Source organism: Phacochoerus africanus, chromosome 5 (genome assembly GCF_016906955.1).
Source record: "Phacochoerus africanus isolate WHEZ1 chromosome 5, ROS_Pafr_v1, whole genome shotgun sequence".
In the NCBI taxonomy this organism is placed as follows: domain Eukaryota; kingdom Metazoa; phylum Chordata; class Mammalia; order Artiodactyla; family Suidae; genus Phacochoerus; species Phacochoerus africanus.
In genome coordinates, this window is record NC_062548.1 from 106571969 (window position 1) to 106594396 (window position 22428).

General features: G+C 41.7%; 1 long non-coding RNA gene and 1 other non-coding gene across 3 annotated transcripts in view; both read right to left on the reverse strand.

Moving 5' to 3' along the window:
- Positions 1 to 12429: 12429 nt before the first annotated feature.
- The window catches only part of LOC125128157 (uncharacterized), a 122964-nt gene continuing 112965 nt past the window's right edge, over positions 12430 to 22428 (reverse strand). For both annotated transcript variants that reach the window (XR_007135159.1, XR_007135160.1), the window contains exons 2-3: positions 15581 to 15697; positions 12430 to 12489 (exon numbers count right to left, since the gene is read on the reverse strand). This is a non-coding gene — a long non-coding RNA (uncharacterized LOC125128157). The remainder of the gene's footprint in view (positions 12490 to 15580; positions 15698 to 22428) is intronic.
- On the reverse strand, positions 15086 to 15192 carry LOC125128584 (U6 spliceosomal RNA). The gene has a single exon (XR_007135283.1). It is a non-coding gene; the product is annotated as a U6 spliceosomal RNA (small nuclear RNA).

Genomic DNA, 22428 nt, shown 5'->3' on the forward strand with positions numbered 1-22428 from the left:
TTTTCTTTAATTTTTTTTTCTCTTTATCTTTGGTTTTCTGTAGTATGACATGTCTACATATAGATTTTTGAGTATTTATCCTGTTTGGTGTTCGTGAGCTTCTCTGGAGCTGTAGTCTGTCATTAATTTTGAGAATTTCTCAGGCATTATTATCTCAAATACATCTTATGTTTTTTTTTCTCTTTCTTCTTCATCTAGTATTTCCATACAATATTTGTCTGCATTTGTGCTTCCTTTTGTAATTGTTCACAGTTCTTTGATATTCTGTTCCTTTTTTTTTTTTTTTTGGCTATACCTGTGGCATGCAGAAGCTCCTGGGAGGGCCCCAGATTGAGCCCCAGTCACAGCAGTGACAATACCAGATCCTTAACTGATAGGCCACTAGGGAACTCTTATTCTGTTCCAGTTTTAAAAATCATCCTTTCTCCTTGCATTTCTGTTTAAGGATGACATATCTTAAGCTCGCTGATTCTTTTAGGAGTTTCCATCGCTCTGGTTACATTACCCATCTGCTCTTGCATCTTGTCTTGTTTTCCTTTAGAGCCCTTTACATACTAATCATAGTTAATTTAAATTCCCTATCTCATATTCTGAAAGCTATGTAATGCCTGGATCTGTTTCTTATGCTTTCTTTGTCTCTCCAGACTATGTTTTTCCTTGCTTTTTAACATGTCATTTACTTTGTTGTTGAAAGCTGGACGTGATGTATTGGGTAAAGAAACTGAGATAATTAGGTTTTATGGTGAGCTGTGCTGTGTTCAGTGTCTTCTGCAGCTGTAGGGGCCAGAGTTTCATTTTCTTCTACTTTCCTTATAGATTTCATTCTCCTGTTGTTTTCATGTCTCCCTAGACACATCTTTTTTTTTTTTTTTTGTCTTTCTGCTATTTCTTTGGGCCACTACCGTGGCATATGGAGGTTCCCAGGCTAGGGGTCGAATCGGAGCTGTAGCCGCCAGCCTACGCCAGAGCCACAGCAACGTGGGATCCAAGCCGCGTCTGCAACCTACACCACAGCTCATGGCAACGCTGGATCATTAACCCACTGAGCAAGGCCAGGGACCGAACCTGCAACCTCATGGTTCCTAGTTGGGTTCGTTAACCACTGCGCCACGACAGGAACTCCTAAACACATCTTAAATAGAACCTGGGTCTCCTAGCTCACTCGCTCTCTCTCTGTTATATGCTACTGTAATTGTAGTGGAGCCCTGTGGATGTGGTGCTTGGGTGTGGGTTGGGGAGGTGTTCTGTAATATCATGGTTAAATCTCACCTTTTTAGTGGGCCTGAGTCCCTGGGCTGTGACCTTCCAAAACATTCCTCAGCCTTTTCCTTCCCCTTATTTGAGTTAGGAAGACTAGAGGGGGAGTTCCCGTTGTGGCTCAGCGGTGATGAATCCGACCAGTATCCATGAGGATGCGGGTTCTATCCCTGGCCTTGCTCAGTGTATTAAGGATCTAGCGTTGCTGCAGCTGTGGTGAAGGCCAGCAGATGCTGCTCCGATTCTACTCCTAGCCTGGGAACTACCATATGTGGCACTTGCAGCCCTAAGGAAAAAAAGAAAGAAAGAAAGAAAAGAAAAAGACTAGAGGGGATTTGAGCTGGCTAATTTCTCTTCTCCTAAGTCAGATAAGGCTCTGGGTAAAATGACTTCCCTCAGAGTACAGGCCTTTCTTATGGCGCATGCTCTGGGCATTTGTCAAAATGGTTAGTCTCCCCTGGTACATTTAAAACTGGTCACTTCCCTCCTCCCTCTGCTGGAAACAGGAGCAAGTTGTCCTTCCATCTTCACTGTGAGAACAATCCTTGAGGTTGAAACCATGAAACACCCAGCCTCCAGCCTCCAGTAACTCTTCAAAATTCCCATGAAAGTATTCTGAGTAGGTACTGGCTCTTGGGGCTTCTGCTTCCGGTAAGCTGATCTCAGCTCTGATTTTCCATAAGCACCTGTCTCTCCAGGTTTCAAGATGATACTTTGCCCTATGATTTAAATTCTCTGATGTTTCTAAGACAAGTTGTTGGTTTTCAATTTGTTCAGCTTTTTTTCTTGCGGTGAGTACAGGGGTGATGACTTTCAAGCTCTTTCAATGTCAGAGTTTGAACCACAAGTTCCTCTATTGATTTTTACTTGATTTATTTAATGGTCATTTACTGAGCACTATCAGTTGCTAGGACACTGTACTAAGTCTAATGTGGGATACAGGCAAAGCCTGTCCAAGCCTCTATCCTCAGGGCCCTTCTGAGGTCATGTTCATGGTGTGTACTTTGTCTCTCAAACTGAGCCAAGGTTCCCCATTCCTGGTCTGTGTGTTTATATTCTGGCTTCCTCCGGCAAGTTTTTCTCAAACAAGTTCATAGATTCACATTCTCAAGAGTTCAAGAGTTCTCCAAGAACACTTTAAAATTTTATGTTTGTATTTTATTTATAACATAAAATGTAGGAGAGTTTAAGGCTATTCTAGAACAGGAGTGAATTATGGCCCAGGGACTAAATCCAGCTCACCACCTATTTATTTGTATAACAAGTTTTATTGAAACACAGTTCTGCTCATGCAATGTTTATGGCTGTTTTCATGCTACAGTGGTAGAGTTGAAAATGGTGGAGAAAAGTGGCCCATGATGCCTAAAATATTTATGACCTGACACTTTAGAGAAAGGGCTCACTAGAGCCCTTGTTCTAGAAGATCTTCAGATGATTAGGATCATACCATTTCAGTGTTGAGGTTTGTATTTGTGATTATGAGGTCACATGAAGATTTCAAATATAGGTTTCTTAGGAATTTGAAAGTAGAACAGTGGAGAGTGAATTGAGGCCTCACATGAGAAAGTTGAGAATGAAACATACAACCTACAAGAGAACCCGCCCTGAAACAGACAGGGAACCAGACTGGTGTTGGGGGTCCACACAGTGTGGGTGTTCTCTCTGCCTATGTGTTGACTTGCTGCAGCTCAGTGACAACTCCAGTGGTCATGGCAATGACTACAACCTCCCACCCCCCCAACACACACCCTTTTATGCAATGACACACACACACACACACCCTTTTAATTTCTGTCCCAGAAATAATGAAGTTTGACACCCCTTTCATGCTGCTCCCAGTACTATCACAATGCTAATCTGTCTTTAGTGGAAGGTAATCATCTTTATGTAATTAGCAGGCAACACCTTCTTGAAATCAGCATCAGAGAGTGGCCTGCTAGCAGAGTTTTCCTTAAGTACGAGAGCTCAATATCTTAAACCCACAAACAAAGCTGTGCCTTCGTCATACCATTCTGTACAGTGTACTTATGTGTTCTGGGCAGGAATTCCATACCCTTAGGAGTCCCTCTGCCTGAGGAGCCCTTGACTTTGGCTATTCTTTATCATTCTGCCTGCTCCTGTCTTGGAGTCCTGAGGGACACCTGGATGGGCTCTTCGAGCACCTCTCGCCCCACTCAACCAAGAGCCTTTCCTTGAGGCAGTCTCTGTTCCACCTCTCCCTTTCTTCCTGTTGAGATTCTTTTTGGTATCATTTCTTGCCTGAGAACCTCTGTTAAAATGCACTGTATTACTCAGAATCGAATAATGCTGATCTTCTTGGTGGGGAAAGGTGTTAAGACTTGGCCATTTCCTCCCTAGAATATCTCGAGCCCTATTAACACTTCCCATCTCCTTCCCCCAGAATTCTGTACCAAGCAGTGGGTGCTGGGAACAGCAGTCTGTTATGCCACAAAAAGTCCCGTTACATTCTTCACTGGGGATACTCCTGGGAGTCCACTGAGTATGATGGGTAAACCCTGGGTAGGACTCTGGGTATTGAAGTCAGAGACAGCGCAAACATTCTGCCCACCTCTCCTCTAGGTACGGAACCCAGGAGACATCAGCTGTGCACTTGTGTCCTTGTGTGGGGTCTAGGAGTGCCTAATGTACAATCGGATGTCGTTTGAAGCCATTTTTATAGAAGAGCGTAAAGTGCTCTAAGGCAGTGTTCATTTCTGGATTTTTTGTTACAGCTTTATTGAGATATAATTCAGAGACTCAAAGTGTACACTTCAGTGGTTTCAGTATATTCACAGAGTTGTGCAACCATCACCACAATCAATTTTATTTTATTTTTTATTTATTTATTTTTTTGTCTTTTTGCCATTTCTTGGGCCGCTCCCGCGGCATATGGAGGTTCCCAGGCTAGGGGTCGAATCGGAGCTGTAGCCACCGGCCTACGCCAGAGCCACAGCAACGCGGGATCCGAGCCGCGTCTGCAGCCTACACCACAGCTCACGGCAACGCCGGATCCTTAACCCACTGAGCAAGGGCAGGGACCGAACCCGCAACCTCATGGTTCCTAGTCGGATTCGTTAACCACTGCGCCACGACAGGAACTCCACAATCAATTTTAGAACATTTCATCAGCTCAAAAAGAAATTCCATCCCCGCTAGCTATCATCCTTCTATTTCCCCAAACCCCTTGACCCTAAGCTCATCTACTTTTGTCTCTATTTGCTTATTCTGGACAGTTCATATAAATGGAATCATATAATATGTGTTTTTCCGTGGATGACTGCTCTCTTTCATTTAGCATACGGTGTCCAAGATTCATCTCCATTATGGTATGTATCTGTACTTCATTCCTCTGTATGTCAAATAAAATTCCATTGTATGGATATATAACATTTTGCTTATCCATTCATCAACTGGTGAATATTTGAGTTGTTACCACATTTTGACTTCGAGTAATGACACTGTAAGCATTTGTGTACAAGTTTTTATGTAGATACATGAGTTTAATTCTGGATTCTCAATTCTATTTCATTGATCAATATATCTATCCTTGTGCCAGTAACACACTGTATTGATAACTGTTGATGGTGAATTTTAAAATCAGGATGTGTAAGTCCTTCAAGTTTCTTCTCTTCTAAGATTGTTTTGGCTATTCTGGTTTCATTGAGTTTCCATATGAATTTTTGTAGTCAGCTGGGATTCTGATAGAGATTGCATTGAATCTGCAGATCATTTTGGGGAGTACTGGCATCTTAACTATATTAAGTCTTCTAGTCCATAAACATGAATGTTTTCTCATTGATTTAGATCTTATAATTTCTTTCAACAATGTTTGGTAGTTTTTAGAATATAAGTTCCCCAGCTGAGGGCCCAACATGCATGAGACATTGACAGTATAATTCCTCAGACACATGGCCTTTCCCCCCAACACTGTCACGAGAACACAGGCCGTAACTCAATTCCAGTTTTCTTTTCAACTGTGCACAGAGGAGCTGCTCAATATGGAGCTGTTGAAAAAATAACTAAAGAGCAAATGAATTCCTCACTTTGCTTCCCGTGCTCTCGAAATTAGACCAGTGGGATCCTTTTCAGTTCATTAACAATCATGTTGCACATAGCAGATACTCATAGCAGATGTGTTGCCAGTACATGTGCTGCTTCTCCAGTCCTTCATTTTCACAGAAAAAAAAAAAAAAAAAGAGCCCTAACTTACATCCACAGCCTTTCCCTGGGGGGAATCACCTCTACAAGAGTTTTCAGGGAAGGAGGGGAGCTTGCCTGTGAACTCCAGGCTTTTCCAATTCCATGCGATTTTGCGTGCTTAGTCCAGCCTGCTGAGCAGGGCTGAGACTGCACGGAGAGGGTCCCAGGATGCTGTGGCATGAGGACCCTCAGACATGCAGTCATCTCAAGGTGCAAAGCCGCTCAGAGAATGGGTGTGGGGTTTGCAGGGTCAGCCAGAGCTTTTGTCCTTGCTAAACCCTCACCTTCCTCTGGCCAGTCGGCCCCCTCTTTGGTCCCCCAGGCACCCATCCCCGACCACCAGACCTCAGCCCCCAGGGCCCTTTCCAACCCTACCTGAACCCTTCTCCCTGAGAAAGGGCCTCAGAGAGGATTTGCTCCACTCCTTCTAGGCATTCACAATCAGTTAAACAAAGGGAAAAGGTTTTAGTAAATTATTGAATATTTTTGGAATAAAGGATAAGGGGGAAAGTGTTCTTCTCTTAGCCAGCTCCAAACATGGCTCCTGGATCCTCATCACCAAACAAGCAGTAGCTGATGAGAGCCCTGTGGATTTTTGAGAACTAGATTTTTTTTTTAGGGCCACCCTTGTGGCATATGGGGGTTCCCAGACTAGAGATCAAGTCGGAGCTGCAGCTGCTGGCCTATGCCAGAGCCACAGCAGTACTTGATCCGAGCCACATCTGTGACCTGCCTTGCAGCTTTCAGCAATGCCAGATCCTTAACCCACTGAGTGAGGACAGGGATCAAACCTGAATCCTAATGGATACTAGCCTTGTTCTTAACCCACTGATCCACAAAGGGAACTTTGAACTAGATCTTAAAGAAGACAGGGAGGACCTTAGTGGGGATAGTGCAGAAAGCACCTGCTCTGGATGCCAGCCCCAACCCAGTGCCTATGGGACCTTCTGCAAGTTAAGGTGATTAACCTCCAGAACCACCCCTTCCTCATCCTTAGAGCAAGGAATACCTGCTTAACCTCATCTTCCATTAGGATTATATGAACTAGGAGTTCCCATCGTGGTGCAGTGGTTAACAAATCCGACTAGGAACCATGAGGTTGCGGGTTCAGTCCCTGGCCTTGCTCAGTGGGTTAGGGATCTGGCGTTGCCGCGAGCTGTGGTGTAGGCTGCAGATGCGGCTCAGATCCCATGTTGCTGTGGCTCTGGTGTAGACTGGTGGCTACAGCTCTGATTTGACCCCTAGCCTGGGAACCTCCATATGCTGTGGGAGCGGCTCTAGAAAAGGCAAAAAGCCAAAAAAAAAAAAAAAAGGATTATATGAACTAATGTATGGACAGTACTGGCCCCTGGTGTACCCAGTAAATATTAGTCTCCTCTCCTTGCATGGAGGTATTGAGGATGGCATATTTAGGTATTGAAGATGACTGTAGTGATTGGCAGTTGTGAAACTGTGACTATATTAAAACTATTGAGTTGTATTCTTTCAATGGGTGAATTACATGGTATGTGAATTTTATCACAATGTAGTTGTCTTAAGAAACAACCATCATGGGCAGGTTTTCCTTCTATTCTGAATTGATTCCAGCCCCATCGGGCAGGTGGAATAAGGGATTCAGATTTACCAGATGAGAAAGCCAGACACAGTGAGACCATGGAGCTTCCCCAAGCTCACCCAGCTTTGCAGAAGTCCCAGGAGGCATGGAGACACATTTGACAGACCTGTGGTTTTCAAGGTCTGCTCTACCAAGCCTCTTCTGGGATAGCCAGGGGTGGAGGCAGTGGGATGGGATAGGCATGGGAAGTAGCATTGCTGATCAGGTACACTCTAGACTCCTACATGGTTTGAATCAAAGCACTGCAGGGTTTAAATCGACATGCTGGGCTCACACATATGCCTTCTTTGAAAAAAAAAATGTTTTTCTGCCAAAATCCATTGCCTTTAAACCCAAGTTTTTCAAATCACGAAGACATGAACTGAACACTTCCCTCAACCTCAGCACCAAAAGTGCAGATGTATCTTTAGGAAAATGTCCATGATTCTAACAAAAGTGATAACTCAGGCTGCCGAGTGCTTAGTGTTTTGGTGTTGATTTTTTGCTGAGGAATGCACCCACAAGGTGTATGTTACAACACTAATTGCCAGTGAATGAGTGAGAAATAGCGCCCTTGGCAAAAATATATTCTGTGGCTAGAAAACAATACAGCTAGAAAGTTTATGAAATTATCAAAAACCACTGTCACTTAACACTAATATTGTACAAGATATCCTTGTCCCCAGAAACGGTCCCATCCTTATCCAAGACTGTCTTTAGAAGCAAAAGTAATTTCCCAACAAAATCTAGGTTTGCTCTATATTTGTCTTAACAAGGAATGACATAAGTTTACCAGACAAAAGAGTTCCATTTTTCGTTCCCCGTGTTTAATCTGCACGGACAGAAAGCTGTAAATATCATAAGTGGTTGTTGCCGGCTGGCCTCAGAGGGGCCCCGGTTCGTTAAACACCATGGTTCGCTGGTTTCTTGTGTGTCTTCCGAGGGCCAAGAGGCTGCTCGTCATCACGATGAGGTCTGGCAAACAAAAGCCGGGGGCCCAGGAGCCTGTGTGGAAGGATGGTGTGACCTTTGACCTCCACCAGCAAGGCCCGGAGGGAAAGAGGCAAAGTCAGGCTCCAGTAACGTTTAATGACAGATCTTGTTAGGGTTAAGAAAACAGCTCTGGCATCCAGCTGGGATTTCATCTCGGGAGGTGCTCCGAGGCCCCTCAGCCACGACGACCATGGGGCCGCGTGCACAGCTGCGCCAGGTGCCCGCTAAGCAGCCTTTCTGAGCCGCTCCGACGAGGACGCCCCCCCCCACCCCCCACCAAGCCAGTCTGAGTCAGTAGGAGGAGTCATTCATTTTTCACTGTTGCCACCAGCACGTTCCAGCCCTCTGGATGCTGTGGTGAGGTTCTAACAAGGCATTGATCCTGGTTTTTCTTTCATAAAAATCATCATCAAGAAAGCCTTGGAGGAGTTCCCGTCTTGGCGCAGTGGTTAACGAATCTGACCAGGAACCACGAGGTTGCGGTTCGGTCCCTGGCCTTGCTCAGTGGGTTAAGGATCCGGCGTTGCCTTGAGCTATGGTATAGGTTGCAGACGCTGCTTGGATTCTGTGTTGCTGTGGCTGTTTCATAGGCTGGTGGCTACAGCTGGGATTCAACTCCTAGCCTGGGAACCTCCACATGCCGCGGGAGTGGCCCAAGAAATGGCAAAAAGTTCTCTTTCTAAAAAAAAAAAAAAAGCCTTGGAGATTAATGCCCTTAGGAAAGAGATCCCAGAGAGCCTTCTGGCCCTTTCTACCACCATGATGTTCGAATGAGAGGACTGCTGTTTATGACCCAAGAAATGGGCTCTCACAGGAACCAAGTCGTGCAGGCACCATAATCTTGGAATTCCAGTTTCTAGAACTGTGAGAAATAAATTTCTCTTGTGGCTAAGCCACCCAGTCTATGGTATTTTTGTTCTAGCAGCTGGAGCTAAGACAACACCTTATATAAATATAAGGTGCTTTCACTGGGGTGTGATTAGTGTTTAACTTACAGGTTGAATGGAGTGCGATGAAGGCCGAGGATGCAGCTCTACACTGAAATACTCACAGTGCAGATTGAGAGCATCATGTCAGGAACGTAAGGCCTTAATTACCTGCACTTTTGAATAATTCCTACCTGGCCTCATATGTGTTTTTGGCACATCTGAATAGATATCAATGACCCCCCTCCTTTTTTTTTTTTGGCTGTGCCTGAAGCATGTGAAACTTCCTGGGCTGGGAATTGAACCCATGTCACAGCAGTGACTCAAGCCACTGCAGTGACAACGTGGATCCTTAATGTCTAGGCCATCAGGGAACCCCTCAATGACCCTTTTTATTCATGAAAAAAAAAAAAGAATGAAAGAAAAAAGAAAGCAAGATAGCATGCCCTAGACATCTTTGGATTGGGCACCATGATTCTCACTAATGTTTGCAGCAATTTGGCAAATTATTGCCAAGATTTGAGCAGCCCAGGACCTGGCATCTGCTGCCCCCGAAGCAGCTCTGTGGCTCTTGATTTGTCTTTGGGTGCAGTGATTCTGCAGAAATAAGAATGGCTCTGAGGAAATGAACATAAAGAGAGAGGTCAAACTCCAGCAAAAGGGAGTTCCCGTCGTGGCGCAGTGGTTAACGAATCCGACTAGGAACCATGAGGTTGCGGGTTCAGTCCCTGCCCTTGCTTGGTGGGTTAATGATCTGGCGTTGCTGTGAGCTGTGGTGTAGGTTGCAGACGTGGCTCAGATCCCGTGTTGCTGTGGCTCTGGTGTAGACCGGTGGCTATAGCTCTGATTGGACCCCTAGCCTGGGAACCTCCATATGCCGCTGGAGCGGCCCAAGAAATAGCAAAAAAAGACAAAAAAAAACCAAACAAAAAAACAACCAAAACTCCAGCAAAAGTTAAAAATGCAGTGGGGTGCACTGAGACTGTTCCAGTGTGACTCCAGATAGAGTGATGTGGGAGAAAGCCTGTAGGAGCACATCCTTTTTCTGATATTTGGGGATTCCTGAAGGTTTGAACATATTAATCTCAGTATCAAGGATTTATTACAAAAAGGAGTGTGACATAAAAAACACTCATTTTTAAATCTTTTTTTTTATGTCCGCACCCATGGCATATGGAGGTTCCCAGGGTAGGGAATGAATTTGAGCCACAGCTGCAACCTATGCCATAGCTACAGCAATGCCAGATCCTTTAACTCATTATGGTGCGGCCATGGATTGAACCTGCATTTCCTCAGTGACCCAAGCCGCTGCAATCGGGTTCTTAACCCACTTAGCCGCAGCAGGAAGTCCGAAACACTTTTAAGATAATTATTGAGGAGTTCCCGTCATGGCTCAGCAGTTAATGGATCCGACTAGGAACCCTGAGGTTGCGGGTTTGATCCCTGGCCTCGTTCATTGGGTTAAGGATCTGGCATTGGCGCAAGCTATGGCGTAGGTTGCAGATGCGGCTCAGATCCAGCGTTGCTGTGGTGTAGGCCAGTGGCTACAGCTCCGATTAGACCCCTAGCCCGGGAACCTCCATATGCCTTGGGTGTGGCCCTACAAAAAAAAAAAAAAAGACAAAAAACCCCCCCAAAACCAAAAATTATTGATTCACAGGCACTTGTAAGAAATAATACAGAGAGAGCCCATGTGCCCTTTCCTTGGTTTCTCCCAAAGGTAACATCTGAAAACTATAATACAATCCTATTACCAGGACATTGATAAGGTCAAGATACAGAACATTTCTATCACCACGAGGATTCCTCATGTTGCCCCTTTAAAGCCACTCACTTCCTTCTCACTTTCACTCCCTCCTTAATCCCAGGCAACCACTAATTTGTTCACCATTCCTATGATTTTGTCATTTCAGAATGGTATATAAATGGAATCACACAGCATGTAACTTTTGGGGATTGGCTTTTTCTGGTCAGCATAATTTTCTGCAGATTCGTCCAGGTTGTTGTGGGTATCAACAGTTTATTCTTTTTTTAATTACTGAGTATTATTCTATCATACCACAGGTTTTGTTTTAATTGATAATGATTGGCTTTATTGTATTATTGCTTTTGTTCTTTTTAATGTTTTCAAAATTCAAGACTGTGTTCCAGAAACTAACACAACATTGTAAGCCAACTGTATTTCCATAAATTTACGATTTTAAAAAATGGCAAAAAAAAATTTAAGCGTGTGGTTGACTTACAGCCTTGTATTAGTTTCAGGTGTACAGCAAAGTGATTCACAGGTGTTTTTTTTTTTAAGCAGTCATCCATTGAAGGATATCTGAGTTGTTTCCAGTTTTGGACTGTTATAAATAAAGCTACTATAAACATTTGTATACAGGCCTTTGTATGAACATAAGTCTTCATTTCTTTGGGATAAATGCCCAAGAGTGCAAATGCTGCATTTTATGATAGATTAATTTTCTAAGAAAACTAAGTGTTTAGATTCTTAAAGGTTGTCCAATTGTTTTCCAGACTGGCTGTACCATTTTTATGTTCCCACCGCAACGTCTGAGTGATATTGTTTCTCCACGTGCTTGCCAGCATTTGGCATCACTGCATCTTTTTATTTTAGCCATTCTGGTAGATGTGAGGTGACATTCATCTGTGGTTTATTTTCAACCTGCCTGAATGATGTATGAACTGAGTTTCTAGTAGACAGAATATAGTTGGGTCATGATTTTTAAACTACTTTGCCAAACTCTTTTAGTTGGTATGTTTAAACCATTTACATTTCACGTAATTATTGATGTTTTACAGCTTAAATGTGCCATTTTGTTTTTTGTTTGTTCTGTTTTTCATTTCTTTGTTTTCATTTTCCTATCTTATTGTGAGTTACTTGAATATTTTAAAGAATGCCATATTGACTTATCTTTAGTGTTTATAAGTCTATCTCTTTGTAGAACTTCTTAAATGGCTTACTCTAAGCATCACATTGTGTATACATAGCTTATCACAGGCTACTGGCATCATCTTACCCGTTTGAGTGAAATATTGAAATTTGACTTATGTACTTTTTTCTGCTTATAATTGTCTTAAATATTTTATATATGCACATTTAGAACTGCGTCAGACAGTGTTATAATTTTTCTTCAAATATTGAATAATTTAGAAAACTTTAAAGAAGGAAAACCTATTATATTTACTGACATTTTTGCTTAATGAGTTCTTTCTGCACCTGATGGCTCAAGTTTCCTTTCTTTCTATTTCCCTTCTGTTTAGAAAACTTCCTTTATCTCTTCATTAAGATAGATCTTACAGGAGTTCCTATTGTGGCTCAGTGGGTTAAGAACCCAACTAGTATCCATGAGGACATGGGTTCAATCCTTGATCTCGCTCAGTGGGTTAAGGATCCAGCATTGCTGTGAGCTGTGGTGTAGGTCACACACATGGCTTGGACCTGGTGTTGCTGTGGCTGTGGCGCAGGCCAGCAGTGGCAGCTCTGACTGGAAACTTCCGAGTGTCCCAGGTATGACCCTAAAAAGAAAAAAAGTAAGAAAAAAAAAAAGATCTTCCAGCAATAAATTCTCTGTTTCCCTTCCTCTGAGGATGTCTTTTTTCCATTCATTCCTGAAAGACATCTTCAGGGGGTATGATTCTGGGATGACAATTCTTTCTGCACTGAAACATATTGTAACACTTTCTTCTGGCCTCCACAGTTTCTGAAGAGAGAAAAGTGCTGTCATTCTAATTATTTTCTCCCTACAGGTTTTCTTTCCCTAAAGAGAGCCATTTTCTCTGGCTGCTTTTAAGCATTTTTTTTTTTTTTGGTCTTTATTTTTCAGAAGTAGATTTGTGTCTTTTACAGAATCATATGCATTTCATCCCGTAAGCTGCCAATTTATGGCCCATTGGAAAGGAAACTTTTTATTTATTTATTTATTTATTTATTTATTTATTTTAAGGCCTCATTCACAGCATATGGAAGTTCCCAGGCTAGGGGTCAAAGTAGAGCTGCAGCTGTCAGCCTAGGCCACAGCCGTCAGCCTAGGCCACAGCCATAGCAACACAGGATCCGAAATCTGAGCTGTATCTGTGGCCTACACCACAGCTCAGGGCAATGCCGGATCCTTAACCCACTGAGCAAGGCCAGGGATCGAATTTTATCCTCATGGATACTAGTCGGATTGTTACCACTGAGTCACAACGGGAACTCCAGGAAGGCTTCTTAGTCTGAGAAACAGGAACTCCTTCCAGGCATCATTTCTATGGGATAGTTATGGCTGCTTTCAAACTTCTCAGACAAATGAGAAAACTAATGATTCTTTCTGGGACATGTGCCTGAAGGTCTCTGTCTAATGGGGATCCTGGCCAGCCTGTAGCCTCCACCCTCCTGGCTGGAGTGTGAGGGAATTAATTCTCGGGAATTAGAGAGGTTGACAGCATTGTCACGCTAGAAAGCTGGAGGATCCGCTTGTGGCCTTTTGGACACTGGTCGCTCATCATCAGTTCATTCTTTTTGTATCTACTTTCTCACTATACTTTGGAATCTGGCTTCAGCCCTCTCCCCCTGTTATTTTCCTAACATCTCAAGTCCTAACTACTAAATCCAGCAGCTTTTCACTACCCTTTTCTCATCCTTCTGGAGCTCTCTAGGTCACTGTGTATTAGCCACTGTTCAGATCAGTTAATCTGAGGAAATGGAGGATTTGAACCCAGAAACTCTGACTCCAAAGTCCATGCTCTTAACCATTGTGCTGCATTTGTAGCTGCTGATCAGCTGCCCCTCTCTTCCCTATGAAGCATTCTAGGGTTGGCTTCTTGATCATTTTCTATCTCTTTGTTTTCTTCTTCCAACACCTATGGGTAAACATTCCCCAAGATTTTTTCTTTAGATTTCTCCCTCCTTTCTCTTTATCATTATCTATGACTATTGTAATGAATGACAAATATATTTATTTCCAGTAACTGTTGAGTACTAACAAAGACCCACATTTCCTGCTTGTTTAACATCTGTATTTTCATAAAAATCATCATTTCTAATCAAACCCCCAAATTTGCTTTTTTTTAGGAATATATTTTTTATCAATATATAACAGAAATGTGTTCACATTCAAGGAATTTTCACAAAGGAAATACACTCTTGTAACCAGAACCCCAAATAGAATATTACCAGCACCTCCAAATGCACCCTCCCACCCTCTTTTAGTCATTACCTCAAATAACTACCCCCAAATAATCATTATCCTGATTTTTAACACAATAGATTAGTTTTTTTCTGTTTCTGAACTTAAATGGAATCATGTTTATGTGTTTTGTGACTGTCTTTTTTTTCCTTCAGAATCATGTTTATAATATCATTCCAAGTTGTTGCATGTAGAGAGAGTGTATTCATTCTCATTAATAAATAATATTCCATTATGCAAATACACCGTATTTCTTACAAGCCGTTCTGTGGTTAATAAACATTTGGGTAGTTTCCAGTTTCAGGCTGTTATTAATAATGTTGCTTTAAACATTCTTCTAAGTTTTTTGGTGGACATATGCTTTTCTCTTGTGTTCATGCTTAGGAATGGAATTGCTAGGCCTGTGGATATGTGCTCATTTTTAGTGGATATTGCTGAACAGTTTCCCATAGTGGCCATATCACCTGACCTTTCTACCAGCAAGGTATGAAAATCCAGTTGCTCCACATTTTTTCCCAATATTCAGTATTGCTTTTTAAAAATTTTTTTAGTTATTTCTAGTGGATGTGCAGTGTTATCTCAGTGTGGTTTTAATTTACATTTCCCCCGTGCTGATGAAGTTGTATAACTTTTCATATGTTTATCACCCATTTGCAAATTATCCTGTGCTCATGACTTTCTGTGCATTTTTCTCTTGGGTTGTTTGTTTTTTCCTATTAATGTGTAGTAGATCTTCGCATATATACTGGAGATGAGTGCTTTGTTAGATATTTTCAACCACTCTGTAGTTTGCTTTCCCTTCTCTTAACAGTGTTTTTTTTATGAACAGAGCTGTTAATTTTAATGTAATTCAAATATTTATTTTTCTCTCTTCATTGTTAGTACTCCTTTTATCCTGCTCAAATATGTTTTTATTATTTTTTATATAAATTTTTTACTTCCCCAATAAAAATAAGGAATGCTTCACGAATTTGCATGTCATCCTTGTGCAGGGGCCATAATAATCTTCTCTGTATTGTTCCAATTTTAGTATATGTGCTGCTGAAGTGAGCACTGTTTTTATTCTTGACCTCTGTATTTTTTTTTGCTTTTTGTGTTTTTTTTTAGGGCTGCACCTGTGGCATATGGAAGTTCCCAGGCTAGAGGTCCAATCAGAGGTGCAACTGCTGGCCTACACCACAGCTCACAGCAATGCTGGATCCTTAACCTACTGAGCCAGGCCAGGAATCGAACCCGCGTCCCCAGGGATACTAGTCAGGTTCGTTACTGTTCAGCCATGATGGGAACTTCTTGCCTTCTGTATTTCTCATAATGGTTTTCCCATCTTTTCAGTCAAGCAAGTTTGACACTTTGGAGTCCCTTTGACTTGTTTCTCTCCTCTGGATCAATTTAATTAGTCGCTATATCCATTTGGTGCTACCTTAGAATCCATTCCTACATACCTTTCATTTTTTCAGCCACCATCCCTGTTCAGGCTCCACTTCGCTCATCACAAAAGCTTCTAATTCACTCTTCCCACCTCTCATCTCTCCTTTGGCCATATCCTTGCTGTAGTAATCCTGCTAAACATAACACGATATCACTTCTTGGCTCAAAACATCAAAAACTACCCCAGTGTGTTCAGAATGAAGCCCAAACTCCTCATCTCCTATCTGAAACCTTCCAGGATCTGACCCCCCCACTGCTCACACGTGCTTTCACACAAACTGTGCTTCACAAAAGCTGCACAGTTTGCTGTTGTTCTCAGGGCTGCTGCTTTCTTTCTCCTCCCTGGTATGTCTAGAGTTTCTCTGTCCCCAGCAGCTTTTCCTGGTGAGATGCCACCGTCCTCCTAGGCTCTGCTTAATCATTGTTTTCTCCATGAGATTTTTCTAGGACCCTCTCTCATAATAACATATTTGCTTCTCTTTAAGTCTGTCTCGTGCCTTAGTTATCCATGTTCTGTTTTGTTTGTTTATTTGTTTTTTGGTCCTTTTAGGGCCACACCCGCAGCATATGGAGGTTCCCAGGCTAGGGGTTGAATGGGAGCTGTTGCTGCCGGCCTACACCAGAGCCACAGCAACGCCAGATCTGAGCCGCGTCTGTCACCTCATGGCAATGTTGGATCCTTAACCCACTGAGCAAGGCCAGGGATCAAACCCACAACCTCATGGTTCCTATTCAGATTTGTTTCTGCTGCGCCACAACGAAGAACAAAACTCCCCATGTTCTGTTTTGTTTCCAATTCTAGATTGTAAGATTCTGGACCATAGGGACTCCATCTTATTCATCTTTGTATCTCTTTACAGGGCAGTCCACTGGGCCTTCCATATAATTGGGTCTCAACATATAGTGAGTCTTTTATTTGTTATGAATAAGAAATCTGTAAGGAAGAAATAACCATATCTACAATTTATTGAGTATAATGGTAAGTGCTCAACATACATTATCTCAAATATAATGGAATTTTGAGGATTAAATAGGATATTGAAAGTAAAGACCCTGAGACATAGCAAGGACAAAGTAAGTGGTAGCAATTATTATTGTTACTATTATTCCTATTGAACAAATGAGAAAACTAAAGCACTTATTCTATATTGTATACATAGGCGGAGCAAATGAAAAATCAAACAAACTGTGGCAGAGACATCCAGTTGATAACAATTCATGCATCTTTTCCACAGACTACTGACAGGATGTAGCTTCCTAGACAGAAATGACATTTATCAGTCCCCATGCATCCAGGTGAGGCTGTGCAACTAGATTTGGTCACTAGAATGTGGGCTTCCGGGCTGAGGTGGCTGAGTATCTCGCATGCCTTCCCCATGCTTTGTTACTCTTCATGGTGACCTTGAGAGTCTCATGTCAAAGAGGTGGAAAGAGCTTGGATCTCCAAGTCACCACTTGGAGAAGAGCTGAGCTTCTAGACCAGGGAAAATCACACTGAACTTTATGTGAGGCAGAATCAAAGTTTAATATGTAAATCACTGAGATTTTGGAGCTGTTATAGCAGGTAGTATATTTTCAAAAGTAATCATTTTTGTTTCTTAGGATAAGGCCTTAGAGCCAAAGAAACAGTACTAGCTTAGGGTTGTTTACCTCATAAGAGAAGAGAGATAGACTAAAATTAAATGCTTGGCCTCTAACCTTGAAAGTGACTCAATCCAGGGAGCCATACCAACTTTCTTGGATGTTTTTCCAAAGAGTGAAAAAATGTTCACTTTGGTATTTAATAGACCTGGGCTCGGATTTTGGCTCTTCAGAATTCTTGCTGGATCTTAATCTCTTTTTTGCATTTACCAGTGACTTTATTTTAGTCCTTCTGCTATCCTCCCTCCAAGCATATACTTAGTTCCATTCTCAGCCCATCAGCTGAGCTAGTCCTGGGTCCATACTGATACCTTCTTTTTTTTCATTTTTAAAAGTATTTTTTTTGTCTTTTTTGTTGTTGTTGCTATTTCTTGGGCCGCTCCCGCGGCATATGGAGGTTCCCAGGCTAGGGGTCCAATCGGAGCTGTAGCCGCCAGCCTACGCCAGAGTCACAGCAACGCGGGATCCGAGCCGCGTCTGCAACCTACACCGCAGCTCACGGCAACGCCGGATCGCTAACCCACTGAGCAAGGGCAGGGACTGAACCCGCAACCTCATGGTTCCTAGTCGGATTCGTCAACCACTGCGCCACGACGGGAACTCCTAAAAGTATTATTGAGCTATAGTTGATGTATAAGGTCATGATAATTTCTGCTGTACAAACAAAATGATTCAGTTATACATATACACATATCCATGCTCTTTCAGATTCTTTTCCCACATAGACTATCACAGAATATTGGGTAGAGTTCCCTGTGCCATAAGGCAGGTCCCCAATGGCCAATCATTCCATATACGGCAGTTGCATATGCCAATCCCAAACCTTCAGTCCATCCCTGCCTATCTCCCTTTGGTAACCACAAGTTTTTCAAAGTCTGGGAGTCTGTTTCTGTTCTGCAAATAAGTTCATTTGTATCTTTTTATTTTAGATTCCACATATATGTGATATCATATGATGATTTTCACTCATATATTGACACCTTCTTATTGGACTTCTCTACCTTTTCATTTACAAGTACCTCAAGCCTAAATGACCAATACTAATCTTATTACCTTACCCAGATGTGCCTTTTTCTTAACTTCCTGATTTCCATTCATTGTGCTGAGAACATTTGATTACTATTACATGACTAGTTAGATAATCTTGACTTCAAATATTTTCAATGAACGGAGAGACTAATATGTGTTAATGGTTGCTTGGACCCAGGTTTTAGCTCTGTGTGATATATATGGATCAATTAAATGAACAATTTTGATAGTGTTTAAACTGTTACTCGTATATAAATAGCTCTTGCTTTACTACTTTTAATTAGAATGTATACTATAGACCGTAGACTCTTGTTATGTGTGAGTTTAACATTTGTGACTTTGATTCTTCGAATATGATCCTGAGGACACACAACATAGAGTAATCTTCCAGGAATTTGAGTTTGAGTCCTATAAAGTTATGGGTGAGCCCAGCTGACCACCTAGAATTCATCTATTAAATCTGCCTTAGCATGCATTTAATAACTCTTATGAGGTAATGAAAATTCTATGTTTTTTTTGATGAAAAATAGCCTACAAAAGAAAACCAACTTCTAGTTTTGATGACAGAAGTGAAATGAAACAAAAATGGTCTGAGAAAATTTTAGTTCTTACTCAGAATATAGAAATTAAATATAAATGAAAGAATGGAACGTCTAATTTTGTGCTAATACCAGACTAGGTTAAGGAGTCTACCACATATTTTACAGAGAATTAAGAAAAGTTGATTCATTAAACTGGCTCATCAAGTGTTTAAATAAAGATTTCTTTTATGAAATAAAATATCAATAAATTTTTTTTATGGAATTAGAAACTTTAATTACATCAACAGGAAGAATTTCAAACCATGTTGAGAATTTATATTTTAAAGTTTAAATCTAATTAATATATTATTTATTTATTTATTTATTTAATAATTTTTTTTATTTTCCCACTGTACAGCAAGGGGGTCAGGTTATCCTTACATGTATACATTACAATTACATTTTTCCCCCAGCCTTTCTTCTGTTGCAACATGAGTATCTAGACAAAGTTCTCAATGCTATTCAGCAGGATCTCCTTGTAAATCTATTCTAAGTTGTGTCTGATAAGCCCAAGCTCCCGATCCCTCCCACTCCCTCCCCCTCCCATCAGGCAGCCACAAGTCTCTTTTCCAAGTCCATGATTTTCTTTTCTGATTAACTTCTGATTAATAAATTCAGCAAAGTAGCAGGATATAAGATTAACATTCAGAAGTCAGTTGCATTTCTGTATACCAGCAATGAAATATTAGAAAAGGAATACAAAAATACGATACCTTTTAAAATTGCACCTCACAAAATCAAATACCTCGGAATACACCTGACCAAGGAGGTAAAGGACCTATATGCCGAGAACTATAAAACTTTAATCAAAGAAATCAAAGATGTAAAGAAATGGAAAGATATTCCATGTTCCTGGATTGGGAAAATCAATATTGTAAAAATGGCCATACTACCCAAAGCAATCTACACATTCAATGCAATCCCTATCAAATTACCCAGGACATTTTTCACAGAACTAGAACAAACAATCCAAACATTTATATGGAACCACAAAAGACCCAGAATCGCCAAAGCAATCCTGAGAAACAAAAACCAAGCAGGAGGCAGAACTCTCCCAGACTTCAAGAAATACTACAAAACCACAGTCATCAAAACAGTGTGGTACTGGTATCAAAACAGACAGACAGACCAATAAATTTTATAAATGATCTTAGTTCTAATATCTATAGAACATATATAAACCTCGGCCACATTCATATTTATAGGGACTCAATTTTCCTAAATAGGTTTATTGAGTTCATTTCTCTAAAGAGGTGGCTCTCTCTGGAGTTCCCATCATGGCTCAGCAGTTAATGAATCCCACTAGGAACATGAGGTTGCAGTTCGATCCCTGGTCTCACTCAGTGGGTTAAGGATCCGGTGTTGCCATGAGCTGTGGTGTAGGTCACAGATGCAGCTCGGATCTGGTGTTGCTGTGGCTGTGGTATAGACTGGCGGCTACAGCTCCGATTACACCCCTAGCCTGGGAACCTCCATGTGCCCCAGGAGCCACCCTAAAATGACAAAAAGCCAAAAAAAAAAAAGAGGTGGTTTTCTCTCTAAAATGAATTCTAGAATTAGCCAATTTAGATTTTCTCCACATTGTTACTCTCGAATTCTCCATACCCAGCTCATTTGTGAATGATTATAGACTAATCCATAAGTATGTATCGCAAAAGGGCAAATCTGAAATATTCTAGATGCCCTAGGTCAGAAATCCTGCTGTCAAGTCAAAAGATAATACGTCGTTTGACAAAACACCTTAAAAAAAAAAAAAAAAACTGCCAAGATCAACTTCTCTTGAATAATCTCTTTTTCCTTTTCTTTCTTTCTTTTGTTTTTTTTTGGGGGGGGGGAGTGTGCCCACAGCACGTGGAAGATCCTGGGCCAGGGATCGGAACATGCACCACATCTGTGACCCAAGCTGCTGCAGTGATGATGCCAGAGCCTTAACCCACTTTTTTTGCAAGGAGAGAACTCCCTTGAACAATGCCTTAATTCATCTCTTCGTTTTGGCCTTACAGGCAGAATATAGATTTGTTAGTATAAGAAGAGAAGTTTTTAGTCAAACGGAGTATGTTTTCTTCAGAAAACTTACTGTGGTAGAGTTCTCAGTTTTTGTCTCTTTTATAGAATTCTGGTTGACTGGATCAATGACCATATTCTTCCTATCTTTTAAGCAGGCTGGTATACTTTGAATATTTTAAAAATCGAGGCAAGATGGTAGCCAGAGATTCTTGCCCCTTGATAGTCTGACCCACAAGTAGTCCCCTTCCACGTTGGACAGGGCTGACCTGTGTAACCACTAGGATATTATGGATTTGATGGTGCATGACTTCTGAAGCTAAGTCATGAAGGAAGTGTGGCGTCCCTCTTTCTCCCTCTTGGATTGCTGCTCTGGGGGAAGCTAGCTACAGTCCTAGGGACACTCAATCAGCTCTATGGAGAGGCTGAGTGGCAAGGAACTGAGGCCTCTGTAGTACAGCTAGCACTAACTTGCCAGACATGTGAGTGAGCCAGCGTGGAAGTGAATTCTCAGCCCCGGACAAGCTTTCACATGACATGGCAGCTCTGGGCATCATCTTGGTTGCACCTTTATGAGGCTGCCCAGAGAAAACTATGTGAGATAAGAAAAGTTAATTGTTGTTTGAGCCACTACATTTTGTGATAATTTGCTATGAAGCAATCGATAATTAGTGCAGCTAGTTAGGAAAGCTTTAGAACATTTGTCCTAAATCGTATTATAAAACCCTCGTATAATCTTATTTAATACAGCGATAAACTCTTTTTATGAGGTGATGTGACTAGTTTTGCAAGACCTGAGTGTTCATTTAAAATGAGGTGGCAAATGGGCAGATATTACTTCCAGTTTTGCTGGAGAAGGAGTTGAGAGGAACAGTAGGAGATGCGTTCTCATCCTCATCTCTAACACGAGAGAGGGGCAGGACCTACATAAAGGTGATCTCTTTTCTAAGCCCCAGGCATTAAATGAAGATCCAGAGAGTTTCAGGGTTTCTTTTGTGAAATGTCTCTGTCTCAGCAAAGGTTGGATAAAGAAAACAAAAATCTGGTTCCATTTCTCCATTGTTTCTTGGCTGCGTTTTAATGTGGCAAAAATCTGGCCTTTGTGCCACATATCAGCCTCAAGAATGATTAAGGTGTAGACTCTTGTGAGACTTTCATTTAATTACACACGAAGCACCATAGAATTTCGCCCGCAGAACAGGGGGGTTGTTTTGTCGAGTGTTCAAGACCTAAATTTGCCGTTGGCTCACCCCCAGCGCAGTCATGCGATTAGTCACGCAAGGAGTCACAAGCCCCCTTTGCCATAAAGAAATCATAGCTGACGGGCCCGACCAGTGCTCTTTTCCCAAAACACGTCTCTGGAAACTAAATTCAAACATGCATGTCAGTTTGGACTTATTTTTCATGTTTGTTTTGCCCAAAGCATGGACCATGTCAGAGAAGATGGAGACACCTTCACGGCCTGTTAGTCACATCTCACCAAAGCTTCTCAATGGGCTGTCAGACAAGAAAGGAGCCTCCTGTAGCCACCTTAATCAGCATCCCCCATCTGTGAGGTCATTGGGATGTTTCAAACAATTTTCAGCTCTCATTAGTTGAGCGCGTTC